Raw genomic sequence first — 22000 nt, forward strand, 5'->3', positions numbered from 1 at the left:
TCTTCTACCCCTCTCCTACCCTCTACCCCTCTTATACCCCTCTACTATACCTCACCCCTCTACTACCCCTCTACCACCGGTCTCCTACCACTCTACCGCTCTACTACCCCTCTTCTCCTTTTCTACCCCTCTACCCCTCCTCTACCACTCTACTACCTCTCTACCCCACTACTAGCCCTCGTCTACCCCTCTACTACCCCTCTACTACTGCTCTACAACCATCTACTACCCCTCTGATACCCCTCTACCTCTCTTCTACCCCTCTACCTTCTACTATCCCTCTTCTATCCCTCTACCCCTCTTATACCCCTCTACTATACCTCAACCCCTCTATTACCCCTCTACCACTGCTCGCCTACCGCTCTACTACCTCTCCTCTACCGCTCTACCCCTTTTCTACCCCTGTACCACCTTCTACCCCTGTACCCCTCTTCTAACCCTCTACTACCCCTTTTACCCCTCTACTTCTCTTTTACCCTACTACTTCTCTTCTACCCCACTACCTCTCTTCTACCCCTCTACCTCTCTTCTACCCCTCTACCTCTCTTCTACGCCTCTACCTCTCTTCTACCCCTCTTACCTCTCTTCTACCCCTCTTACCTCTCTTCTCCCTCTCTACCCCTCTTCTACCCCCTACACCTCTATACCTCTACCCCTCTACTACCCCTCAAACCTACTACCCCTGTAACCTACTATCCCTCTAGTGCCCCTCTACCTCTCTTCTACCCCTCTACCTCTTCTACTACTCCACCTCTCTTCTACCACTCTACCTCTCTTCTATCCCTCTACCTCTCTTCTACCCCTCTACCTCTCTTCTATCCCTCTAGCTCTCTTCTATCCCTCAACATCTCTACTACCCTTCTACCTCTTTACCATCCCTCTTCTACCCCTCTAACACTCCTATACCCCATCTCTACCCCTACCCCTTTTACCCCTCTATTTCTCTTTTACCCCTATACTTCTCTTCTACCCCACTACCTCTCTTCTACCACACTACCTCTCTTCTACCCCTCTACCTCTACTCTACCTCTCTTCTACCCCTCTACCTCTCTTCTATGCCTCTACCTCTCTTCTACCCCTCTACCTCTACACTACCGCTCTTCTGTCCCTCTACCTCTCTTCTACCCCTCTTCTATACCTCTACCCCTCTTCTACACCTCTTCCACCCCATACAACCGTTCTATCCCTCTACTACCCCTCTACCCCTCTTCTAACCCTCTACATCTCTTCCCTTTCTTCTACCCCTCTACCCCTCTATTACTCCTCTACTACCCCTCTACCTCTCTACTACCCTTCAACTCCTCTTCTACTGGATTCTATTAGGGCCCAGAACCATTTTATTTAGTGATGTCCATCTGCACACTTTCCTGCATCTTGTAGTAAATTGAATATTGACGGAAAGAAGTGTTATTTCCACAAACAGTGAGTTCTGCAGCTTGTCTGTGTACTTTTATCTGCACCTCACAGACGCCTCACATTCCTCTCGAGAGAAGATCCTGCCTCCTACTCATTAGTGTTGTTTCAGTAACTGTTTCTATCATGTGTTCATGTTTCATTGACTTGTATTAGGAGAAAAGTGTGTAAAAATACATTGTGTAGCATTAGCATTATATACTCAAATTGCTTTAGGGTGGATGCTCTCGTCCATTGCAAAGTCAATTGTCACTTGTTAGTTTGCTTGGCCTTTTTCTATTTTTGCATTAAATGTATTCAATGTAATCTGCCTGTTACTAAATGACTGACTTGAATTGTATCTTGCTGATGTGAGCTGCGGAATTGCTCGGTGTATTGTGTCTGCCATGATTTTGTTCCTCAATAAAGATTTTTGAAAACTTTAAAAAAAAGAAAAAAATATTTTTTTTGCATTAAATGTATGATAGATTTGTTGGCCTCCCGGTGTGCTGTGTTTTATTTTACATATCACAAGAGATGCCGAGGAAAATGACAGTCCAGTATATACATTCTTCATATAAATCAACTCACAGTATACTGTTCTGGAGGTTCAGTCCCACGGGCATGAACTCTACTGAACGCAGGCACCCTAGGAAGCATGGGCTTTTCAAACCAGTTGCCCTCTGATGCGGCGTCCTCGCTATTGGATAAGTCAAAATGTCCTGAATTTTAGGAGGGTTACCGTATCTAGTGCACTCTGTTAGACAGCGCTCACCTGTGGTAGTAAGATGGTACTAGGCACCTTATCACCTATGTACAGTGCAGGGCTTTGAGTTACAGAGCTCCTCACGCTGTGGAGAAGATTAGGTCACATTTACCCATTTTCCCATATTTGGTCCTGATGAAATGCCAACGGATTGCTCCATGACTACACAGGGCATGAAGTTGACCTGAAGTATAGACCCCAGCTTACCAGCAGGTCCATAGGTGATCGACACTTTCACACAGTGATAGGGCCATTAGTGCCTCAATTTCTCTGCGACTGTTTTTAATCTCAGCATGGACCAGGATGATCACATTAACTATATTGCGGCAACTGGCCGATAGTTGATCTTATATTCCGACTTTCACAAATCTCACATCTTATGACACAACATCCTCTGTCCTACTATGCTCATCCCGAGTATTTAATAAAAGATCTCCGACAAAGTGTCCTCTTGTGGTGCTCGCCAGGCATTGTAGCGCCGGCCTGGTGAGGAGTATAGCCCAATGATGAAGCATGTCACCTTCAGGTGAGTGAACGCAACTTGTCTTAAAAGCACATGCTTCCAAGGGTGTCTGGGTTCAGTTACAGATAATGTCTCTGGGACTGAACCTCTGGAACAGTATACTGTGATTTGATTGCCCTTCTGACCTACCGGCCATTTCCTCCTGCCCTTTTACTGCTCTGTGCTGCCCAGGGACCTGCTTGTTGTTTGTGGCTGCCTTCTTTGACGGACTTTGCCCCATCTACATCGCGGAGCGTGGGACTGCCGGGACTCCAGTTCCCAGGAGGCAGCGCGCTCTTGCGACATTCCCATCGGGCCAACGAGGATAAATTAACATTGGGGCTCCTGCGGCGCGGGCCGAGCGCGGGCTTGCCCGGGCTAAGCCCGGGGCAAGGGCAGGCCCGTCCTTGTCCGTCAAAGGCCGGAGGAGGCCGAGCAGGGCCACCCCCCTCGAGTCTGAAAACAGGACACCTCCCATAGGGACGGATGCTAGACCCAGAGTGGCAGTAAGTGAACCGCCGGATATACTCTTTTAAAAATTTTTTTTTTTATTGAAGCCAAGGTTTGTCAACATAAACATTTGCATAAACCAGCATTATATCATAGCAAAAAGCCGAACAGCAAAAACAAATCTATTTGAACCAAAAGAATCACCATAAGTAGCTATCCCAGGTCACAAACTTGTTATACATTTCATAAAAGAGAGTTGATCAGGTATAAAAGTACAAAAATCCCGTAGAAAAAGCACCCTGTAAACATTCACACAATAAATAGATAAATAGACAATTGACGAGGTCTTAAATCTCATTCCCACCCGCCACCAAACAAACTGGCCACTACATCCTCACCCTCTGTTTTAATCAAATCTCGAACCCCATGTTTTATTAAATCTATTAAGTCCCCCATTTCTTGCTGCAAAGGTATATTCACTTTTCTTTACCCTTCTCATCTTATGCCCCCATTCCAAGGCTGACGGAATTAAGTCAGAGCGCCAATTTTGAAAGACCTGTGATCTTGCAATCGCCATAGCTATGTACAGAAATCTAGTCACTGAATCTGCAAAATGGATATCCGGGTCAAAGCCAAAAAGAATTAACCTGTCATTTACTTCCAACTGTAAATTGCATTCTTTTTCGAGATACACAAATACCTCTACGCAGTACACATTAATCTTTGGACAGCGGAGCATAATATGTGACCAATTGGCAGCAGGAAAGTTCAAACATCGGAAACATTGGGAAGACTGATTGGGGTACATTTTGGCCTGGGCTGCTGGGGTTCGATACAGCAGCCATTTATTAAAAAATAGCATCCTGCGCCAATATGCCCCTCTTAAGGAGCTGAAATTCAACCTGTTAATAGTGGTCCAAATATAGGGGGAGATTTCACAGTTTTCCTATTCTGACCATTTCCTTAAAGCTTTAGATTCAACATCCACCCCCCCTTACCGAGGTCAAATATTTCTTCCAGGCACCAGGCTTCTTGTCTAACACCTTAACTAAAAGATCCTCCACCAACCGATTCTGAGCCAAAAAGGAAATAGCGCTAGTTTCGGCAAGATATTTAAATAAAGTGCCATAGGAATTCATTAAGATAAAATCATTGGTCAATGATTGGCACATATCTACGATAGACACCCAGTTACCATCCCGTATAAAGTCAGAGATTTTAACAAACCCTGCTTCCGCCCATTTTACAGCCAGATATCTAGGTTGACTAACACCTATGAAGGGGAGAATTTCTTCTAACAAGGAAGCAGAGTTGATTGCAGGTATGGAATATTTTTTAAAGAATACCTGCCTTCTTTTAAAAAGCCACTGCAAGCTCTTGTAGCGGACCAGCTTTGGAGATCTGAACATTAACAGGGGAGAATGAATTTGGGTGTCCTGACACATAAGATTGATAAAAAAGTTGGTAAAACAATGTGTTTGTGGTGCGGGCTTAAACCTCGATAAATATTGTGCAAAATACGCATCACAGTAGCTTTTAAGATTGGGAAGTGCTAAACCACCCTGATCCAAGTCTTCATATAAAGTGCTAAGTGCAAGGCGTGGGACTTTCTTTGCCCATATAAAGGCTGTAAACATTGACTCAACCTGAGAAAAGAAGGAATTTGATAAAGTGCACGGAATTGAGGCAAACAAAAAATTAAATAGCGGTAAAACAGATATCTTAACCAGAGCCACTCGTCTCATAATAGACAGAGGAAGTAAGTTCCATCGGGAAACAGCCCTTTAACTTTCTTTATTAGGGGATCAAAGTTTAATTTATATAGATCATCAATTAGATTTGAGAAAAATATTCCCAAATATCTCTTTGGATTCGAGTTAACAGAGCCCCGGATATCAGGGTGTAGATTTATAGCGTCACTCCCACACTGAATAACTTCCGTCTTGCCCTTATTAATGCGGTATCCCCCTAAAGCTTCAAAGTCCTCAAACAACTTAAAGACCTTGGATTGCACCTCAACTGTGGGCTTAATTAAGAGCATGATGTCATCAGCATACAGCTTTATTTTGGGCATTGCTGTAATTGGAGGACAAATATCGACACAGTTACGAATAGCTGTTGCTAAGGGTTCAATAAAGAACGCGAATAGCACCGGTGATAAAGGGCAACCTTGCCTCGTGCCTCGCTTAATTTTAATAGATCCTACCACTTCCGAATTGATGATTATATTGGCCATCGCGTTCTCATATAGGGTCTGAATTAAAAGTATCAATGACCTTGGGATATTAAAAGAGTGTAAAATTAAAAAATAATGTCTCCCAGACCACAAGGTCAAAGGCCTTTTCTGCATCTAATAATAAGATGTGAGACGGAATCTTCTGACCCTCAAAGTAATCCAGGGCTTCTGCGAGAAAGTGAGTGTTAGTAGACAATTGTCTCCCAGCTAGAAACCTGTTCTGGTCAGGGTGGATCAACTGTGCTGCAAATGTATTGAACCTACAAGATAAAAGTTTTGTAACGATTTTGTAGTCCAAGTTCAGCAGCGTGATCGGACGATAAGAGCTAGGATCCATCTTATCCTAACTTTTCTTTGGGAAACTTACAATGTTCCCCTGCCTAAAAGATTCCGGAACTGGCCCTCCTTCTAATAAAGAATTAATCAGGAATAGAAAAAAATCTGAACGTGCTCCAAAAAAGACCTTTAAAAATTCTGCGGGTAGTCCATCTGGACCACAGGCCTTGCCATTCGCCAAACTTTTTACGACTTCCTCCAGTTCTGACAAAGAGAAAGGGCTCGCCATAGATTGATTATCTATTTCAGACAGGGTTGAGCATGGATTTTCTTGAAGGAATTTAGCAAGCAGTTGGCCATCAACCCTTTGTGATTCACCATAGATAGAGTCGTAGTGGGCCATCATAATGTCCCCTATTATCCCTGGGTCTTTGGGAGCTGCTGTCAGGGGGCATTTTAATGTTTAATTTGATTTGCTGTGGCCTGCTCTTTGGCCTGCCACGCCAATAGCATACCAGTGATACTACTTTTCTCATAAACCTTCTGTTGAAAGCGTTGAAAAAAGATCTCACTTTGGATGTTATAGGCAGAGCAGAGCTCACGTTTGGCCTGATCAAGACGTTTTTTATTAGAAACAGTAGGATCTTTCAAAAATATCTAGTTTAGGACATGGATCTTATCTTCATGCTGTAACTTTTCCAGCCTAGCTTTCTTGGACATGACTGCATCTTTGCCTATTAATAGCCCCCGCACAAATGCTTTAAGTGAATCCCAAACTATATGTGGTGCAGCAGACATAGTGTTCTGATTCAAAAATTGTCTAATCCCTAACTCCATGGACTTTACCCAGTCTTCATCATTTAAGTACTGCTTATTGAAAGCCCACCGTTTTGGGAGTCTCAATCCTTCCCCCAGATGGATTTCCAATGTGAGCATTGCGTGTTCTGAGAATGCATTTTAAAAAAAATTGTTGTGAAAACTCTAAACCCTGGGAGATCCTCCAGTGAATGAGTGGAAGTAATAGCTGATTACATCAGTTTTAGCAGTTAGGGAGGCAGCGCCTTGTGCTTTGTGGACTCTATTTAATTTTTAGTGCCTTTTGTACTGTATGTAACGTAAGACCTGACCATAGTTCTATAGCACATCTGCGCTGTAACCGGTGGGAGTATCAAACACCACTCAGTATGAGTAAGCAGAAGGTGATTCCTGGGGTAGGGGGCGGGGTTAAGGGGACCCATGATGCATTTCTTCATAGAGCAGAATCACTGTTAGTCCACGTAATTCAGCTCACAGAAAAAAGATTGTCGCTAGATACACTGCTATAACATAAGCGATCATCAATGGGCCCCATAGCAAGGTCTAAAACACCAAGTAAAAGTATCCTTCAAGGTCAATCAAAGCAGGATAGAGGCAGCATCACTAGTGCTATGGTTCATGTTCCCCATATGACACAGGAGGGTGGCTCACTTATGTACCCTGATGACCCACTTATAACGGATTCTGACCCTGACTGGTCTCACATTAGTATTGAAGAGGTGGAGAAGAATTCCAGCGCGTCCACTCCAGTGATTGACAGGCCAGAACAAGGGCCATCAGAGTTGGTAGCCTCTAGGGCCAACTCAGGTATGGGAACTGTTGGACAGGCCCCATGAAGGGCCGCTCTCCCCCGGCCCAACCAGGCCCGAGTCCGGACCCGCAAGTACCACACACCACCGTTGCACGTCCTCTGTCCCCTCAGGGACCTCTGCCCTCGAGCATGTCAACCTCGTGGGTCCGATCCACTGCCGGCCCTCGCGCCCATCCTGGGGCGCCATCTTGGACACTCCACCACGAGGCCGCCTGGCCCCCGATCGACCTCAACCCTGGGCCTGGCCAGGCCTCAGACATCCCGGCACCACCATCCACCCAGGAGGTGAGCGGGCTACTTGGCAAGTCAATGGGAGAAAGAGGTGTCGATGGCTCTCCCCCGCCAAGTGCCGCTCGCCCATCGCCTCCCCGGGCGCCGGCTCCACCCCCCTGCTGGGTGTCTGGACTCACTCATCCCGGACCTCCCGACCTCCAAGTGCGAGGGTCCGGACATCAAAGCACACCAGCCCTATAACTGGGGCAGCTCCAGAGCAGGAAGGCAGTTGTATCTTGGAGTCGAGAGACGTAAAGAGGAACTCATCCTTGACGGACTACTGGCGCTGCCGTAGCTCTGTCTTGTGCACCATCGTCCTGCCTGTTGGCGCTGCCACAGCCTTCGCAACCTTCATATCCTTCATCGTCGTCGGGACCTGCTGGCGTGGCCGCGGACCGTTGTAACCGTCATCTTCACCGGGACCTGCAGGCTCCGCCGCGGACCGTCGTTTTTCCTTCGCCCATCTCGGGACCTGCTGGCTCCGCCGCGGCCCGATCATCTAGAACGCCGAGCTCAAGGATTGAGAGCTATTTTCCACTCATCGGTAACAAAGACTGTCCCGCTACCCCTTTCCTAAGCCAGAGACTAGAACCGAGGGGACCCCTGAGTCCAGACCTCCTTGTATCACATCATCGTAACCGAATAATTGCATATAAAGTCTCGTTAACCTTCAACCTTGTGTGGTGTCCGTCTGTGGGGGGGAAGTTACTTGTCTGTACAGTCATTGGAGACGGCTCTCCCCGGAGACCTCTCCCCGTAGTCTCGGCCGACCCTCCCGGTCCGTCTAACATTGGTGGCCAGCGGCGCGATCCGAATCACCGCATAACGTACAGAGAGTAGCTCACCCCACGACGAAATCACAATGACAACCAAAGAAAGCGGATCAACCGAGAAGTTCCAAATGGAGAAACTGGAGGAGTACAGCCATCGTGAACTAAAACAATTCTGCATCGAACTGGGTATCGCTACCACCGGACTAAGCACCAAAGACGATTTTAAGCATGCCCTAGAATCTTGGGCAGAGACCGGGGCTGCCGGAAACCCCCGATCAAAGCACCGCAGAAAAAACCACCACGGCCCCTGAAGGGCAAAGAACGGGTCTCTCGCAAGACGAGATCCAGGAAAGAGAAAGAACCCGACTACACGAGCTAGAAATGGCCCGACTCAAGATGGACGTTGAACTCAAGTTGGCCGAACAAAAAATCAACTTAGAGCACCTGCGTCTCCGAGAGGAAAGAGAGGAGAAACAGAGACAAAGGGAGCTCGAGGAAAAGAAACTGGCGTACGAACACGAACGGAACCTAGCCGAGATCAACCTGCGCAAACAGAATAAAGAAGTAGGGGTGCCCGAGCGACCCCACACCTCAGGGACCACAGACAAAAAGGTACACATCCCCAAGGATGTTGTCCGAGAATATTTCCGAGAGGACGACATCCAGCAATGGTTTAAGGCCTATGAAATCGCTATGACTGCACACCGGATCGATAGAAGCGACTGGGGAGCCGGTCTATGGGGGAGATTCCTCAATGAGGGCCGCGATACCCTGCTACAGCTCCCGGACCACCAGATGACCTCCTATGACCATATGAAAGCGGCACTCCTCACCCGCTATGGCCTCACACCCGAGATGTACCGTCAGAGGTTCCGAGACTGCACCCGCATCCCGGGTACAACTTGGGTGGACTATGTAACGTACTTTAGCCGAGCTTTCGAGGGCTGGATCAGAGGAAGCAACGTCACGACCTACGAACAACTGTTCAATCTGATGGTATGGGAGCATCTGTCGAATAATTGCTTCATTGAGCTCCGCCAGCACCTCCTCGACAGCAAGTTAACGGATCCCCGGCAGCTCGCGGCCGAAGCTGACCGGTGGGAGATCACCAGAGTGGGCCGGAATGGGTCCTACGAACAGAACCGGAACAACAATGGTCAGCACCGACCAAGAGGAGGAGGAGGGGGCCAAGGACGAGGAAGAGACAACGCTCCGGTCGCCCCCGCTACCAGCACCACCCCCCCGGCCAACCGGGGCAGCACCCCGGTGCGACCGGGGTACAGAGCCAATGTCACGTGTCACCGATGCCAACGAGTAGGCCACTATGCAAACGACCCAAACTGCCCGCAGTACCAGAGCCCAAGACCCCGCCAAGTGGCCGCTGCGGCCCTAGGGGAGGAACAGATCTCCGAGGAGCAGGAAGAATACGAACAAGAGCATCAAGAGTGGGAGCCAGCCGCCATGGCTCTAGCATGCTTAGGGGGGAAAGACATGGTCCCGCGGGTCCCCCTACCCGCTAACACCCAGAAGTACAGCCAATGGGTGAGCATCAATGGACGCCGGGCCGAAGCCCTTCGTGACACCGGGGCCAGTGTAACAGCCGTCCGCTGTCACCTGGTGACCCCAGAACAGTATCTACCGAACATTCTCTGCCCTGTACGATCAGCCGATAACTCGGAAAGCCTGTGTCGGATGGCCTGCGTCCCTTTCGAATGGGGAGGGGTCTCCGGCATGTTGAAAGTAACGGTCCGAGACGATGCCCCCGTAGACTGCCTCCTTGGAAATGACCTTGAAAGCTCTCCGTGGGCCGCCGTGGAGCGAAAAGAACACCTAGGGATGTTAGGCGTCCCGGACTGGGCGTGCGTCACCACCCGGTCCATGGCCGCCCGTGCCAACCACCGCCCAGAAGAACCCGAATGGCCGGCGCCACCGCCTCCGGTCGCCCCAGCCGAAACCACCGACCATGACATCCCCCCCGAACCAGCTCAACCTTCCGACCTCGCTAACCTCGACCAGTGGCCTCAAGAGGGGGGGCCCACGCAAGAACAATTTCGCCAAGAACAGAAGACCTGTCCCTCCCTCGAGGGACTCCGCCAGCAAGCGCTCGCCCAGAGCGCAGGGGATACCCCCGGAACTCATTGGGTCTACTGGGACAATGATCTGCTGTACAGCGAGCAAAGAATCGCCGAGCTGGGGGCCAACCGAGTATTGGTGGTGCCCCTCCGTTTTAGAGACTTCCTGCTAAACCTGGCCCACGATGTCCCCCTAGCAGGACACCTGGGACAAGATAAAACCTACAGTCGCCTAGTGACCCACTTCTTCTGGCCCAAAATGAGGAACGATGTGCACCAGCATTGCCGATCTTGCCCCACGTGCCAAGCCAGTGGGAAGAGCGGCCGTAAACTAAAGGCCCCCCTGCAACCGTTTCCTGTGGTCACTACCCCATTTGAGAGGGTCGGAATAGACATTGTGGGGCCCCTGGACCCGCGCACAAAACAAGGCCATCGATTCATCTTGGTGCTAGTAGACCACGCCACCCGCTACCCTGAGGCTGTTCCTCTGCGGACTGTGACAGCCCCGGTAGTCGGCCGGGCTCTGATGGGGATCTTCTCCCGCGTGGGCTTCCCCCGAGAAGTCGTCAGCGACAGAGGCACGAACTTTATTTCTAAATACATGAAATCCCTCTGGCAACAGTGCGGGGTCACCTACCGATTCACGACCCCCTATCACCCTCAAGGGAACGGACTTGTTGAGCGGTTCAACCGCACGCTAAAGGGAATGATCGGGGGGTTGGAAGAGCCCCTCCGTCGCCAGTGGGATGTGCTGCTGCCGTGCCTCCTCTTCGCCTACCGAGAGGTCCCTCAGAAATCCCTGGGCTTCAGCCCATTTGAACTGCTATATGGACACCCAGTGCGGGGGCCGCTCAGCCTAGTCAAAGAAGGCTGGGAGATGCCTCCGTTAAAGAACCCTCCAGATGTCTTCCGGTACCTCCTAGCCCTCCGCAACCAGACCCGGCGGTTCAGGGAACTGGCAAAAGCCAACCTAGAGGCCAGTCAAGAGGACATGAAAAAATGGTATGACCAGAACGCCTCATCCATTGAATTCGAACCTGGCCAACAGGTATGGGTGATGTCCCCCACTGAGCCATGCGCCCTGCAGGACAAATGGACGGGGCCCTTCAAAGTAGTCGAGCGCAAGGGCCCTGCCACCTATCTCATCGACATGGAATCCTCCCGGAACCCTCTCCGGGTCCTCCACGCTAACAGACTAAAGCCCCACTTTGTGCGAACAGAGCTCAGCCTCCTGATGGCCACAGACAATGGGATTGAAGAAGACTCCGAGCCTCTCCCTGACCTCCTACGGACTCAGGAGCAAGACGGCTCCGTGGATGGGGTCCGACTCTCGGAGGCCCTCACCCGAGAACAACGCCAAGAGTGTCAAGCCCTCCTATCACAGTTCGCCAGCCTGTTCTCCCTCACCCCCGGTGTCACTCCCTGGTGTGTGCACGATGTGGACACGGGGGACAGCCCCCCTATCCGCCACCGGGCCTACCGCGTGCCAGATCGGGTACGGGCCTGCATCCAGGAAGAGGTGGCCAAGATGCTCACACTCGGGGTCATCGAGCCCTCAGACAGTCCCTGGGCCAGCCCTGTAGTGCTGGTCCCCAAAGCAGCTGCACCCGGCACCACACCAGAACTCCGGTTCTGCGTCGACTACCGGGGCTTGAATGCGGCCACCAGAACAGACGCGCATCCCATACCCCGAGCAGATGAACTAATCGACCGCATGGGAGCTGCCCGCTATCTCAGTATCTTCGATCTGACAGCGGGCTACTGGCAAATCGGCCTCACACCCCGGGCGCAGGAACGTTCTGCCTTTTCCACCCCCGATGGCCATTACCACTTCACCGTCATGCCCTTCGGCATGAAGAATGCCCCGGCAACCTTCCAACGGCTCGTCAATCAGGTCCTGGCGGGGCTCGAAGGATTCAGCGCCGCCTACCTAGACGACATCGCTGTATACAGCCACCATTGGGCCGAGCACCTCCACCACCTCCGAGCAGTGCTGCAAGCCCTTCAGCGAGCTGGCCTCACGATCAAGGCCAGCAAGTGTCAAATTGGGCAAGGATCTGTAACCTACCTCGGGCACCAGGTGGGAAGCGGCCTGGTGGCCCCTCTGCAGCTAAAAATTGCCGCCATCCAGTCTTGGCAGCCCCCCATCACTCAGACCGAGGTACGAGCCTTCCTGGGCCTCACAGGATATTATCGAAGGTTCGTGAAGGACTACGGTACCATAGTAGGGCCCCTCACAGAACTCACGTCAAAAAACCAGCCCAAGAACGTCAACTGGACCCCGGAGTGCCAAGCTGCATTTGAGCAACTAAAAGCCGCCATGTGTTCTGCCCCTGTGCTCCAGGCCCCCGACTACAGCCGGGAGTTCGTCGTCCAGACGGATGCCTCCGACCATGGCATTGGGGCAGTCCTGTCCCAAGTAAACACCGACGGCCTCGATCAACCGGTGGCCTTTATCAGCCGGCGACTCCTACCACGGGAACAACGCTGGAGCACCATAGAGAGGGAGGCCTTCGCTGTGGTATGGGCCCTCAAGAAACTTCGGCCCTACCTTTTTGGCACCCACTTTCGGGTGCAAACTGACCACCGGCCCCTGCAGTGGCTGATGCAGATGCGGGGGGAGAACCCGAAGTTACTACGCTGGTCCATCTCCCTGCAGGGTATGGACTTCACAGTTGAACACCGGCCTGGGCCAGATCACGCCAACGCGGATGGCCTGTCCCGCTTCTTCCGCCTCGACGAGGAGAGTCCCCAAGAGGATGGGTGACTCTCCCCGCCTTCAGCTGGGGGGGACGCATGTTGGACAGGCCCCATGAAGGGCCGCTCTCCCCCGGCCCAACCAGGCCCGAGTCCGGACCCGCAAGTACCACACACCACCGTTGCACGTCCTCTGTCCCCTCAGGGACCTCTGCCCTCGAGCATGTCAACCTCGTGGGTCCGATCCACTGCCGGCCCTCGCGCCCATCCTGGGGCGCCATCTTGGACACTCCACCACGAGGCCGCCTGGCCCCCGATCGACCTCAACCCTGGGCCTGGCCAGGCCTCAGACATCCCGGCACCACCATCCACCCAGGAGGTGAGCGGGCTACTTGGCAAGTCAATGGGAGAAAGAGGTGTCGATGGCTCTCCCCCGCCAAGTGCCGCTCGCCCATCGCCTCCCCGGGCGCCGGTTCCACCCCCCTGCTGGGTGTCTGGACTCACTCATCCCGGACCTCCCGACCTCCAAGTGCGAGGGTCCGGACATCAAAGCACACCAGCCCTATAACTGGGGCAGCTCCAGAGCAGGAAGGCAGTTGTATCTTGGAGTCGAGAGACGTAAAGAGGAACTCATCCTTGACGGACTACTGGCGCTGCCGTAGCTCTGTCTTGTGCACCATCGTCCTGCCTGTTGGCGCTGCCACAGCCTTCGCAACCTTCATATCCTTCATCGTCGTCGGGACCTGCTGGCGTGGCCGCGGACCGTTGTAACCGTCATCTTCACCGGGACCTGCAGGCTCCGCCGCGGACCGTCGTTTTTCCTTCGCCCATCTCGGGACCTGCTGGCTCCGCCGCGGCCCGATCATCTAGAACGCCGAGCTCAAGGATTGAGAGCTATTTTCCACTCATCGGTAACAAAGACTGTCCCGCTACCCCTTTCCTAAGCCAGAGACTAGAACCGAGGGGACCCCTGAGTCCAGACCTCCTTGTATCACATCATCGTAACCGAATAATTGCATATAAAGTCTCGTTAACCTTCAACCTTGTGTGGTGTCCGTCTGTGGGGGGGAAGTTACTTGTCTGTACAGTCGTTGGAGACGGCTCTCCCCGGAGACCTCTCCCCGTAGTCTCGGCCGACCCTCCCGGTCCGTCTAACAGGAACCATAGTAAGGGGGGCGGAGAAGTGATCACAAGATCAAAAGGTGCAATAAAAGACACATCTACTACGCAGTTGGTATCACCTCTAGCTGATGCAAGGACCCGGGACACACGATCGGGGGGAGGAGGCCGATTGTTTCAAAGCCAAAATCAAAACAGAAGGGTGCCGTAAAGATCAGCAGAGTGAACACTGCCGTGGGACCCATTTGTAGCACGCAATGTTCAAACTGTGGGAAGATGGGGAGCGGACAAGGATTGGAAGATCTATTAAGGTCAAACTTAGAGCTCCTTTTTCCACCCATTTGGGACCGGTGCTCGAGAGAATTAAGGTTATTGAGGAAAAACTATCTCGGCTATGCGATCAGGGGAATAGTGTGCCAGGTAGAATTAGGGGACCGGAGATGGGGGGAGCAGAAGCCACATCATACTCAAAGCTCACAACTAGTTATGAGGGTCAAGGAGAGGGCACCGCGAAGGCGGGCAGTTGGGCAAAGACAGTGAGGGCACCAGCAAGGGTGCCTTGGCGGGTAAAACGAACGGGACTACCCTAAGCATAAACAGAATGGGGCCACCTAATACGGTTTGTCCTGACACAGCCCAGAGGGGCTCGGAGGGAAGAAGGGCAATAGTCAGTGAAGAGGCACTAGGGGTTTACCGACATTGGATCTCCCCCCAGCCTCAAGCCCCTACACAGTGGTTCTTGTAGGGGTTCCTACTAACAGGGATGAGAGGGAGGAATCCACGCGCACTCTAATTAACAAGACAGCACATTGGCTAGTCAGAAACACAGGTTTCAATATCACACAACACAGACATATTCTGATGGCAAGGAGGGTGGCTTGGATCGGAAGTAGCAGAAACAGCTTTGCGGGTGATTGTGTGATTTTGAATTTCAGATATCCAGAGTTAGTCAATGAGCTCCTTCATAGTCAATCCAGGGGTCAATACCAAGGGGATGGAGGGTCCAGTATCAGACTGCTCCCCTTGGCTTCTTTCGATAGGGATATGGCCCATAGGAATATGCAAAGTGACCATAGGAGGAAAAGGATTGAATCAGATGGGAGGGGTCAGCTAGTGTCACTTATTAACCGATTTGCACCTCTCCACTGTGCTTCATTCCTAAATGAAATAGATTGACTGGTGGGGGGGGTTGAAAGACGAGACTAGCACGAGGGGGGAGGGGTCACCCATAATAGGAGACAATGAAGGTCCAAGGCGCACACAGTCAGATGAACTGGTCCGCTTGCCCGATTGTAGAGGGGTGGCACCTGACTCACACAAGGGAAGGAGGGGCGCTGAATAAGATCCTGGGCAGGCATGCCCTAACATATACCATGGATTTGATTGGTGGGGAGGGCAATAGCACGGTCACCCCTACTTTCAAAGGCAGGGCGAAGGGCACTATAATTAATTTTATTTTCGTTACAACCATGTTAAAGTGTTAGGTTACAAAGTTTGAGATAGAGGTTAGCATTTTCAGTGACCATAACCCGCTTCTCCTGTGCATCATAGATCCAAATGCAGTCCTTCTATCACAACGTAGGGGGGACGGAGGTTTGATTAAAGCCACTGACCAAGGTAAGAGACTAAGGTGGGTCAACACGGACAGTGAGGCATTTTACAGAATCTTACTGACACAGGCCGAGTCCAATGTTTGGAAGTGTTTGGACTTGGAGGTTGAGGGGGCAGACCTGATCAAGGCATTTGAGGGAGCGGCCAAACAAATAGATGGCTTACTTAGGGGCAGGAAGGTCAACAAGGAACACAGAGCACCAAGGTGGTTCGATCATGACTGCACCCTCGCCTTGAGGGATCTGAAATCGGCTCTGAAATGCGTACCTAGGGACAGAGGGAAGGTATCAAGCTGCAGGGCTAGATACAATAAAACACTAAGATGTTGCAGAACCGTATTGCAGAACCAGGCATGGGAAAACTTGAGAGAAGCGGCCGAGACAAAGGACTCGACTGCTTTTTGGAGAGTTGTTAATGAACCATGCTTTCTGGATTCAAATAAACCCAAGCTGGCCTGCCACATCCTCCAAGAAACCTGGCTTGAGCATTACAAGTGCCTGAATAACCATGGTAGCATTGAGAACTGGAAAGTGTGAACCCACCCCAGATTACCTTTTCCTTGGGAGAAATAAAGGCGGGGATTGAGGGGCTAACCCGTAATAAGGCACCAGTACCTGTTGGGATTCCACCAGATCTCCTCTTAAGCCACAAAGAACTCTGGGTGCCCATACTCACCAGAGTAATAAATACCACAGCGCAAACAATGATGCCAATATCCTGGTCTACGGCCACAATAGTCCCCATATTTAAAAAAGGGGACAGAAATAGCCCTCAATGCTATAGGCCTATTTCATTAATTGATGTTACTGTGAAAGTGCTAGGTAGGGCCATTCTTAACCGATTGATTGATTGGGCGGAGGAGCATGAGATCATTACGGATACCCAGTATGGGTTTAGGCACGGCCGCTCCACCACAGATCAGTGCCTTAATTTATATCTCCTGGCAGCCAAGTACACCGTAGACAGTGAGGGGACGGTGTACATGGCTTTCATGGACCTCACCACGGCATTTGATCGAGTAAATCGCAAAAAATTGTGGGGACTATTCGGGGCCTTGGGAGTTGACCCTGGTCTGGTAAATATATTACGGACACTGCATCAGAATACTTCTGCCTAGGTCAGATATGACGAGGAGGGAAATGTCACAGACCACTTCCCATGCTCAAGGGGAGTGAGGCAGGGATGTATTTTGGCCCCCTTCCTCTTTACATTATATATAAATTGTTTGACCCAGGCGCTGGTAGCTCTAGGGGTGGACTGCCCGCAGACAGGTTGACAGGGATACCGGTGTTACTGTATACAGATGACGGGGTACTCTTGGCCCGCACTGCGCGTGGACTGCAGCGCCTCATAGATGGCTTTGTCCATTTTATGGATAGCTTAGATTTGTCACCGAATCTCACCAAATCATATGTTATGGAGGTAGGGAAAGGTCCATCCAGCAAAACTAAGTATACAATAGGCACACAGGGACTGGAAAAGGTCAAGTCATTTTCATATCTGGGGATCATGTTCGACAGTAGTCTTAGTTTTAAAGCCCTTGTGGAGGAGAAATGAAATAAACTAATTGACTCAACAGGGGCAACTATGAATTTTGCAAAGAGGCGAGGCCGATGGTCTCCGGAACAAATCCTGAACCTCTACAGTTCTGTAAGCTGTGCCAAAGTTTTATATGGGAGTGAGGTCTGGAGCTTTATAGACCCGCTTAAGGTACAAATAGAAGGAAACAAATATTTGAGGCGGGTACTGAAAGTCCCACAAAGCATTTTCTCCTACAGGGTTCATGAGGAACTGGGTATAACCCCTCTGTGCGATAAGCTGCAATGGAAGCCCCTCGCATGCTGGATTAAGGTATAGACAAACCCAGAGGCGGCGTTAAGTCAACAAATAATATCAGACTGCATTGCACGAGCACAGGGTTAATATATTCCTTGGATTAGACACATCAAGGAAAACCTGTTAGACATGGGTTGTGTTGAATATTTTACCCACCCGACTAAATTGCTATCTAAGGATAAGGGCCATATTAGGTCAGAATTTCTAAACAGAGGCAAGTCAAATAGGAAAGCAAGAGAGCTGACTAAGCCATCAGTAAGAACTCATCAGTTAACAAAGTCGTGCCTGGGCGTGGAACCTTATTTGTGTCTTATTTACAATCCTCAAGACAGATTTCTCATGACCCGTTTCAAGCTAGATTTGTTGCACCATACTTTGGCGGTTCCAGCAGGGTATACAAAGCATTTGGAGAGTAAGGGCTCCTGTGGCTGCGACCAACGGTCTCCACAGAATACGCTCCATTTGTTCCTACTATGCCCATTTTACGCTTACCCTAGGTGACTATTTTTAAAAGGTATTTTAAGAAAGGCCAAGTTCAAACAAGTTAAGGTGGTCCTACTGTTTCTGAAATTGTCAGTAGAACCTTTAACGCTTTTCTGTGTAGTAAATTTTCTAAGATTAGTGATGAAACCCAGAACCAGTAGCGGGGAGGAATAATGGTCCTGTGTGTTCAATATTTGCTCTGATTTGCACTATACTATGGATGAAACATTTTAACCGGGTACCTCCTTGTCATTTCTATAAGATCATCCCCGTGCCGAATCATTTATATTTTATGTATTGTTGTTAAACAGGTTTTTAGTATGTTTTTTAAAATGTATGAGATATTGTTTTTTAACACTGTACTTTTATGGTATTGCTTTATGCCGAATAAAGTATATTTTGAATTGAATTGATTGTGTTTTATTTTAACAAATGTACATAGCAGATATTAGTGTTTGCTTGTTTCACAAAAAAGATCGGATACCTGCCTCGGAGCGCACTTCTTACAGACGAATATGGGGTTATCATGTTGCTGCTACAAGCTCCTTACCTGTGTGAGTTATCGGGAACGATGCAGGGGGCAGACCCAAACCAGCCATACATGGAGATCAATGACAAATACTGAAGAATTAACTGAGCTTCCAAGCTGGTGACCATTACTTCATTGACCTTGAAAATAAAAGACACGTTTTTAGTATCCTGGTGACTCATGACCATAAAAAACAAAGATTATAAATTCAATATTGTGTCAAATACTTAAAAAATGGAACTGGATGTGCTGAATCCGATGTTGTCCTAGGTCCTGCGTGACACCTTCCACCACTATTGCTTATGGGACTTGTAGTTTTGTTTTCCTCATTAAAAGGATGGGCTCTAAAGTCCCAGTGTTCTAAGCGATGTTGCTTAAAATCAGAGGCCTGACGGAGGGTGAAGCACGACATGACTCTGCTTAGCAGTGAGACGAATGACAGCTCCCCAGCCCTTTCATTCTTTGACAGACAGAGGCTCGTTGGCCGTTTATATTTTTTTGCAACGACAAAGAAACTTTTATTGCAGCTTCTGTCAACTGAAGAGATAAAACCCCTGGGCATGTTTCATTAACTACCGACAAACATGAACTATCAAGGACATGAGTTTCTGGAAAACTATCAAGCACCCAATCAGAATCAGCCGCCCTTCACACCCAGGAATTCTTGAGGCTTGGCTTTGGAGAGGATGAATTGTACGTGGTATAAGCAGTGGCGTTGGTGCATAGGGCCGAATGGGGCGTTGCCCCACTAGCCTCAGGAGTCGGGACGGGGAGGAAGACAAGAGAGCCACGTACCACACGCCCGCAATGCAGCAGCGTCAAATCAATGAACTGCTCACTGCCCCGTGTCACAAATTAAATTCAGTCAGTCTGACTCTTTCGTTTTTTTTCGTCAAGGGACGGACGATGACGAGGGCACAGCAGGTCAGAGACATACTGCGCATGTGCTGGCCGGGGCGAGGAATATTGGTCACCCTGGAAGCACATGCGGAAAGAGTGATGTCACCATGAAGGGAGTGGCATAATAAAGGGGAAAATGCCTGGTTTCAAATGGGTACAAAGGGGGGTGGTGATGGACAGAGCATCTGAACCGATCAAACACTCACACCCAGTCAACAGATCTGGGTTTAATCCATCATTGTTCTTTAGCTCACTCTGCCACCCCAGTTCAGATATGGCCATATGCAAATCAGTCTGACCCTGTGCCTCATGGGAACAGTCCAGCCCGAACTGCCAAGCCATGCCTTCCATGGACCGGAAACAAGCTTCCTAGGACCGGTTCCTGGCATTTCAGCTGAACAAAGCGGTCCATCACAACCCCCTTTTGTACTGCTTTGTTCGCCATAAGTTGGCAGGGTATGCTCAGACGTGAGTCCCTTGCTCACTTTGCCACTGGATTCCAGCAAGCCTGGCTGAAGACGGCTGAAATGCCAGAAACCGGTCCTAGGAAGCTTGTATCTGGAGCGGAGTCACCCGCGAGCAGCAGGTTAATAGCAGCAGCATGTGCGCACTTCTCTTCTGCTGCATTGTTTTCCTGCCCCGAGGAAAGGGATGGCTTACTTAATTTAACTACAGTAGATGAGGCTTCATTTTGCATACGTTATACCACTTGATTGGTAAAAGAAAGAAATGAAATACCGCTATTCCAAATGTTGGCAGGTGTAGCTGTGACGTTAAATGGGAGCTGTATTGATGTGTGTGACTGTTTTTGTATCAATACATCTGTCTCCCATTCCATGTTTGCATTGAGTAAAAGACAGCCTGTTTCTGTTTACCAATCTATGTACAAGCATTTGTAATGCAATAGGTCTCGCAATTACACAAGTTTAAGCTATTTGTATTGTAAATGGCAATGCCTTTTATTTATGTTTTAAAAACGAATCAAAAATAAAAGGCATTATTATTTGTAATGTCAATAGCTCAAACTTGTGTAAATGCGAGACCTATTGCATTGCAAATGATTGTTTTGTAAAAGCGCCCCATACTGCTCTTTCACTTTAATGACGACTCACCCCTTTCTTTAGAGACGGCTCGTCTAAGAAAAGGGGCCCGGCCAACATTAAAGTTAATGCGCTGCATGGGCGTATTTACAAACAGGCATTTGCAATGCAATAGGTGTCGCATTTACGAAACTCTGGTAAATGCGAGCCCTATTGCATTGCAAATGATAGTTTCAATTTACCATGAGCAATATCGACCTTTTTAAAACAAACTCTTTTCCATGTGCACCTTTTGCATTTTCGTGCTAAAGCAATACATATATTTTTGATAAAACAAAGAGGGTGGCACATATCTCAGCAGGCCACAGGTTGGTCATTTAGACTCAAATGTGCAAATGGCAGGTCAATACACATGTCCAGCGCTTACAAATCCAAGGGCGCGAACACACATCTTTCCCAGGGTTGGGGCAATGCACCAGTGAGAAAAGACCAGGTAAAATGTACTACTTTTCACAGTTCTCCCATTAGAATCTAAATAATGTTGATAACTCTGCAGTGTAAACATCTTGTAGAGATAAGCACTTAAAGGAAATAGGCCCCAGAGCTGTAAACACTGTCACAACTAATGTGCTTGCACCATTTGCTTTGTGGAAACATCGAGCTGTAATAAATAACACTACAATCAGTTCCTATTGTAAACATTTTGTTACATTGAGAAGAAAAAATGAGAAGACCGAATGCACTCCACTATACCTCAAACAAGAAGCCAGGTGCTTTGAAATTCCGTTTAACAGTATCCACTCTTCAAACACCCGCCATGGGGCCCCCTGAGCAACTAGAAACTGAGACCCCTTGTCCCAGACCCACCTGGACACCCAGTGGATCTGTCAATGGCGCCTGTGCCAAACAACCTATCAGCGCGGGTTAGAGGCTTTGAATTAATTGCGCTGAAGATTGCCTGTTGATTAACAACTGCGCATGCGCGGAAAACTGATACTACGTTTCCACTGCGCAGCACCCAAGCGAGGGTTACTGAGGGTCTGTTGGGTAAACAACTGCGCATGCGCAGTGGACAGATACTTCTCTAAGGCCTTATAGCAACAGCTGCGCATGCGCGGAGGACAGACACTGCCCCCTGAACCGGAGCACGTGAAGTCATCGAATGAAGTGCATTGGAAGAAATAAATATCAGAAATTTCTATATTTTGAACAACGAGAAGCTCTAAACATATTTTGAAAATAATGGGAAACTACTGAAATGAAAGGTCACTAACATACAACCTCTTTGTAATATAACTACATTTTTAAACTAATTGCGGCAAAGAAGACACATGAGAAGGAAGTTTGATGGAGCTGTGAGACTCTTGCTTAGCTTGACAAGACCTCACTCGTGGATCAACACTGTGCAACAGACAAAA

The 22000-nt window shown here is 49.4% G+C and overlaps 1 long non-coding RNA gene across 1 annotated transcript in view; it reads right to left on the bottom strand.

Annotated features, from left to right (window-relative positions):
• Positions 1 to 21471, bottom strand: part of LOC144805782 (uncharacterized) — a 93856-nt gene extending 72385 nt beyond the window's left edge. Inside the window, exons 1-2 of the long non-coding RNA XR_013605597.1 lie at positions 21336 to 21471; positions 18664 to 18782 (exon numbers count right to left, since the gene is read on the bottom strand). This is a non-coding gene — a long non-coding RNA (uncharacterized LOC144805782). The remainder of the gene's footprint in view (positions 1 to 18663; positions 18783 to 21335) is intronic.
• Positions 21472 to 22000: the final 529 nt, after the last annotated feature.

This window comes from Lissotriton helveticus (genome assembly GCF_964261635.1).
Source record: "Lissotriton helveticus chromosome 1_1 unlocalized genomic scaffold, aLisHel1.1 SUPER_1_unloc_24, whole genome shotgun sequence".
Lineage (NCBI taxonomy): Eukaryota > Metazoa > Chordata > Amphibia > Caudata > Salamandridae > Lissotriton > Lissotriton helveticus.